Here is a 5,505-nt window from a genome sequence, read left to right as displayed (position 1 = left end):
ATTGGATAGTCTCCCAAGGTCACAGGGAGTTCGATGGACCCCATACAGGCGGTTCCTTCTCCAGAAGAGCCGTACAAAGTGGTTGCACAAGCCTTCAGGTCACGAAGGGAGAGTCCCATTTTCTCTAGTGTTGCTTTATAAAGAATGTTAACTGAGCTCCCATTGTCTATGAGAACTCGGCGCACTCTTTTGTTGGCAAGCTGCAGGGTGATGACAAGTGGATCATGATGAGGGAACTGGACATGGGAGGCATCTTCCTCGGTGAAGGTTATAGGCTGAGTTTCAACCCTTTGGCTTTTTGGTGCCCTTGGTTCGGGTTCATAAGGAGACCCGTCCCCTGTCTTCAGCTCATTCACATATCGCTTTTGAGCATTTCTACCCCCTCCTGCGAGATGAGGACCTCCCAAGATGGTTATTACGTCCTCTCCATCTATCGGCGGAGGCCTGTCTTCTTCCCGAGATCGGGAGTTATTATTCTGTGCCGCTGGAAGCGCGGCTACTCTCTAGCTGGCAGTAGTCTGTCCAGTACTCTGGTTTTTGACATACTGCCGGAAATAACCTCTCGAGATCAACCCTTCGATCTCGTCCTTCAGCTGTCGGCACTCATCAGTTGTGTGTCCGGTGTCCCTATGAAACCGACAATACTTACTGGAATCCCTCTTGGACTTTTGATTCCTCATAGGGTCCGGACGCCTGAAGGGGACCTGGTTTTCATTAGCCAGGGTAGATATTTTCCTGAGACTCGTTGAGCTCGGTGTGTACTTTATATACGGAGTAATACCTTTCTCCTTTCTTTTTCTTTCCCCCTTCAGCCTCGGGGTTATTTCCCTCGCTCTTTTTCCTCTTAGAGGGATTCTCTGAGGTAGGCTGTGAAGTTACTGGATCAGCCGAGGTTGAGGCGGAGTTAATGTTTATCGTTGTGGTTTCGGTTTGCGAGGTTGCTTTTAGCGTTGACCTCGCCTCCTCTACATTGACAAATCTCTGCGCCCGCTTGTTAAACTCAGTTATCGACCTCACCGGTTTCCCTTGCATGTCATCCCAAAGGGCACTTCCAGGAAACACACCAGCTCGGATAGCCATCAAGTGTCCACTGTCGTCCACATCTCGTGCTCGGGCGACCTCTAGATTAAATCTTGTCAGGTAGCTTTTCAGTGTTTCACCCGGCTGTTGCCGGACGTTAGTCAAAGTGGACGCCTCTGGTCTGACTCCATCATAGCCCGGAACTGCTTCTTGAAGTCTCTAGACAATTGATCCCACGAAGTTATCGAGTGTCTCTTGTACTTCTCGAACCAACTCTTGGCAGGTCCAGCCAATGATGTCGGAAACAACATGCACCTGAGCTCGTAACCTACGTTACTGGCTCTCATAATAGTGTTGAATGTACTTAGGTGGCTACATGGGTCGATTTTTCCTTCAAACGCTGGGACGTGAGGAATCCGGAACCCTTGAGGAAACTGAGTGTTAGAAATATTGGGAGCAAACGGCTCGAGCTCCTCATCAGAGTCCTCGTACCGACCACTTCCCCGTTCATTCTTCAAAAGCCTAAAGGCTTTTTCGAGCTGATCAATCCTTTCTTGGACTGGGTCCTTAGGTGGTGCCTGGAATCGATAGTCATTAATCGTGATCCCAGGCTCGCGTCTCCGTGAGGGATCTCTACGCCCATTCAGATGATTCCTTAGATCCGGATTTGTCTGATCTCCTTTCCCCTGCTCTGATTCAGATGATTTCGCAGGTCAGGATGACTCTTGTGATTTCCAGTATTTTTACGACCCCGGTCGTGTTTACTGACGGACCTAGTTTCTCCGGACTCATCACTGGTGAAACTCATTGATCGGTCATTTCGTGGTGGATCCTTTCTACGTCGCCTTGTCTCCGCAGTGCGAGATCGGGACGTCTGACTTCTCTCAGATGGCGCGCCTCTCCGCTCTTGGAACGTCTCCCTGTTTCCTTGTCTTTCCCCTGTACGCCCTTGATCCTGATCTCGACCAGGTTGAGCGTTTCTGCGGGGAGGTGAAGGATATCTTATGGGAGACGGAGGGAACCGTATAGGTGACGGTGGTTGTAGTCCTTGCCTCGGCCTAGAGGGTCCAGAATTTGCCCGAGATGGGCCAGTTGCGTTCGGTGCACTACCAGGAACCTGAGTCCGAGGCTCGGCAGGAGCTCGGTTGTTCTCAGTTCCTGCAGGCACTTCCACAGGTGGATTAGGCAGGACACGAGCTCGGGTACTCCTCTGAGGCCTAGAAGGAGCAGATGGCTCTGCTGGTGCTGGAGGTTGTGCCGGCCTCCTTGTGGTAGCATTTTTTCGTGGACGTCCACGGGGCCTCCGAGGAGGAACGTGCACGTCCCTTGGAGGAGGGACTTGGTCTTCGCGCGGAGGCGGGGGCTGAGCCACCTGCGCCTCTGCGGCTATCCTAGTCAACTCCTCGTTACGTTTGTTGGCTTCTGCCAACAACTGTTTCAGCTGCCGATTCTCCAATTCTACAATAGGGACATAACGTTCAGGGTTATAGTACATGTCCTCATCCCTTGGTTGTGGAGGTGGTCCCCGGGAATCAGAGGACCCACTCATTTCATCAGCGTCCGGGTTCTCCATTGGCTGTTTTCCAGGACGCCTTGGGTAATTTTCTTCAGGAGTATTCTGATTGTTTGCAGCCATGAATCTCTCAGGGATGGATGCTTGAGGCTCTCAATGAAAGCACCAAACTGTTGACGCCGTTTTTCGTCAACAGATAAAAGAAGAGAGCACGTAAACAATTGAAGATAATGGCCAAAAGAAACAAACGAATCAAACACACGGTTTTTTACGTGGTTCAGCAGTTAAATCTGCCTAGTCCACGAGTGTCTGTTATTAATCTCAAGATTATCTCTGAAAAATTCTTTAGCATGAATTCTACAGAGTTTTCTCTCAAGGATCAAAATTTCGGTCCTTTACAATGGTGCATGGCTTCTCTATTTATAGAGAAGGATGTAGAATACTATCCCACATATTTTGGGTAGTTACTCTTTTGTGAATAAAAATAAATGGCTTTAAATGCCTTTAATCAGATAAAAAAGGAAACGTCCCTAAAGACCAGGGAACGCATAACTGACTAAATAATATCCCACGATTCTTGGGGATTTACATCAATAAATGAGGATTACATCTCATGTTTACAATACTTGTAGATATTCAAGGTGGTTATAGCATATCTCCAAGGCTTTAGCATCTCAGGTTTCATGTCATTGTGCGAGCCACTGACATCTCCCGAGCTAACATTCACTACAAGAAACCAGTTCTTTGCTGGCACAATTCGGAATTGCGCCAGCAAAAATCACTTTCACCGGCGCAATTCACGAATTGCGCCGGCAAAAATCAAACCCTTTGCCGGCGCAAATTAACGCCGGTAAAGATGACTTTTGCCGGAGCAAGTCAGAGTTGCGCCGGCAAAAGTCACCCTGTTTTTAAATTTCCACACGTTTGAAATAAGGTAGGTGGGCTTACTTTTGCCGGCGCGTTTCGTTGCGCCGGCAAAAGTTAAAAAACGCGCCGGCAAAAGTGGAGATAATTAAAACGACGTCGTTTTACTTTAGGGTTTACTTAAATACTTTTGCCGGCGCAGTTTTAGACTTTTGCCAGCGCAACGAAACGCGCCAGCAAAAGTCTTAACGATATATCACAGCCGCAGCCTCCTTCTTCCCCATTTCAGTTCTGTGTTTGTTAAAGCTCTCTCTCTCTCTCCTCCTCCTCTGTGATAGTCTCCGACCACCGGTGTCCCATAATCCCACGCCCAACTACAAGTTATATATTGAAGCATCTCTCAAGGTTAGTAAAATGAGAAATTTTTTAACATTTTTGGATTTTTTTCTCAATATTATGTTTTGTAATTGTATTTTTTTTTTGTTATTCTCTCCCTATGAACAGGTGTGTTGTAACTCTCTCGGTGAAACAAGTGCAAAGGTTAGTTTATATATATATATATTTATATATGTTTATATATATTTCGGTTTATATATATATTTATATCTGATTATATATATATATGTATATATTTATATATATTAGTTATATCCGAATATATATGTATATATTTATATATATTAGTTTATATATATATGTATATATTTATATATATATTAGTTATATCCGAAAATATATATATATGTATATATTTATATATATTAGTTATATCTGAATATATATATACTTAAATTTGTTTTTTTTTTTATATATCTGTATATATGTTTGTATATGGATATATGTTTATGTATTTCTGTAAATGGGTGTGTATATATGTTTATTTAATGTTAAATTTTTTTAGAAATTGATTAATATAAATGTATGTGTGTGATATTTGTTATTATAATTATATTTTTCTGTTTAAAAAATAAATAAATGTGTAGTTTTAAAAAAATGATATTAATAATGAAAAAGAAAATATAAGTTTAGTATTTATTAAAAAAAATTTGATTTGAGAATGTATATTTTTTTAATTTTAATGCTTAATATGTATATTAAAAAATAGATTAGATTATGTTGACTATGAATTTAGCCAACGACGTGAGAACGTCAACTACGACAACCTTCAAGAGAATTATAAACGACAACAGACAGTTTTTTATGAACAAAAGTAAATAACACGAGGTTTTTATAGTGGTTCAGCCCCGATGATCGGTAATAGCCTAATCCACTTAGAGATTTTATTACTGTATCCGCACTCAAGATCAGATGAACCGTGTCAACTGAGTTTCTTCAGTGTGAGATATTCCGGAACACAAAAATGGGTTTTTCTCAAGAACAACACACTTTCTCTCTCTAGAATATAGATTCACTCTCGATTTTGCCAAAAGTCCTTTTACGATTCTCCCAAGTCCCTATTTATAGACCTGGGTTCTCAACTGATATCCCTTTTTGATAGGGATATTCTATTATTTACCTAATATTTATATTACAAAATAAACATTCAAAATATAACTGATCCCTAATTTCGAGTGAGGATTGAGTGATTCCCGGATGCTTGGACCAATTCTCACTGAAGTAGTTTCGGGCAGTTTGACGTAGCTCCTCATGCATGTTGACTATTCTTCAAGCTTTACGTAGGTCAAAGGTAGCATACGCATGGCTCTCCTTGGACCAAAGGTCAATTACACTCGAGGTATACTCCTCCATTGTGTCCGATCGGACACAATGGTTGTCTTCTTTGGCTTAAGGTGGTTCAAACCACCTTATTTGACTCCTTCAATCAAGGTCCAATATGACCTTACACTTTGATCCTCGGACCAAGATGGTCCGAGCCATCTTCTTCCTAGCATATTCTCGGACCAACATGGTCCAAGCGCTCCTGCAGGCATCTTGCGCGATCGGGGGAGGTCATGTGCGATCGGGGGAGGTCTTGTGCGATCGGGCATAATGCCCCTTTACTTGGACCTAAATGGTCCAAGCTTCCTTTGCTTAACCAAGGTCTGATCGGACCTTGGTCCTCTCTCTTCGGCCCTAGGTGGTCTGAGCCACCACCTCTCCTTGGATCA

Source organism: Humulus lupulus, chromosome 6 (genome assembly GCF_963169125.1).
Source record: "Humulus lupulus chromosome 6, drHumLupu1.1, whole genome shotgun sequence".
NCBI classification, from domain to species: domain Eukaryota; kingdom Viridiplantae; phylum Streptophyta; class Magnoliopsida; order Rosales; family Cannabaceae; genus Humulus; species Humulus lupulus.
The sequence above is the reverse complement of the archived record's forward strand: the minus strand, read 5'-3'. Positions refer to the sequence as shown.